The sequence below is a fragment of the Rissa tridactyla genome, chromosome 2 (genome assembly GCF_028500815.1).
Source record: "Rissa tridactyla isolate bRisTri1 chromosome 2, bRisTri1.patW.cur.20221130, whole genome shotgun sequence".
NCBI classification, from domain to species: Eukaryota; Metazoa; Chordata; class Aves; order Charadriiformes; family Laridae; genus Rissa; species Rissa tridactyla.
Genome location: NC_071467.1, coordinates 147,753,440 through 147,754,296, shown reverse-complemented (window position 1 = coordinate 147,754,296; position 857 = coordinate 147,753,440). Strand labels below are relative to the sequence as shown.

The window sequence follows — 857 nt, the reverse complement described above, 5'->3', positions numbered from 1 at the left end:
TGTGAATTACATTGTAGCTTGCATGTGTAATGGATAAATTAGCAGCAGCTGAGAAAAAGCTGTTTTAATTCCGATTCGTTAATTTATTCCCCAGGAAAAGAACACTGCTGTGAGTAATGATTTTGGGAATTAGTCTTTCATATTGGCTAGAAAAAGAAAACCCGCCGTTTTCACTGTTCTTTCGGTCCTCTTTTAGCATTCCGCAAGGCTCATGGTTCAGGGGCCGGGTTTTGCACGCTCAGTTCGGGTACGCGGTGGCCCGCAGGTCGCCAGGACGCGGGCGAGGAGACAACAAACCAGGCATGCCGCAGCAGCGAGCTTACCGTGGTAGTCTCTGTGGCGCAATCGGTTAGCGCGTTCGGCTGTTAACCGAAAGGTTGGTGGTTCGAGCCCACCCAGGGACGGCTTTCATTTTGGCCGCCTTCCCTCTCCCCGCGGGCCCGCCGTCGTTTTGTGCCTGCGCGGAGAGGGCGGATGCGCTGCGGAGGCAGCGGGGCCCTGGCGGGGAGCACCGGAGGGTCTCGCCCGGGCAGCGAACGCCTGCGCCGCTCACAGCGGCTGTCAGGAGAGGAGGCCTCGGGGCCGTGTCCCTGTGCGCCAGCCCCGGGGAGGGGCGCGGCACCCTCCGCGGGTCCTTCTCCTCAGCGCCGGTGCGAGTCCCCCGAGCGCTGTTGTCGGCGGGAGAGAAGGGGCCGCCGTCGCTGGCGGGGTCGAGAGTCTGCGGGAGTTTCTTTACCCCGTGTTCCCGCGGTGAGGGTATAGAGCAAAACACCTTATTTGAGCTGCGTGATGATATTTAGCGATGATGCCGAGCGATCAGGGAGTGCTTCAGGAAGCTCTGCCTTTACGGCACTCCA

At 59.9% G+C, this 857-nt stretch overlaps 1 non-coding gene across 1 annotated transcript; it reads left to right on the top strand.

Annotated features, from left to right (window-relative positions):
- Window positions 1-330: 330 nt before the first annotated feature.
- Window positions 331-404, top strand: TRNAN-GUU (transfer RNA asparagine (anticodon GUU)). Its single transcript has one exon. It is a non-coding gene; the product is annotated as a tRNA-Asn (tRNA).
- The last annotated feature ends 453 nt before the right edge of the window (window positions 405-857 follow it).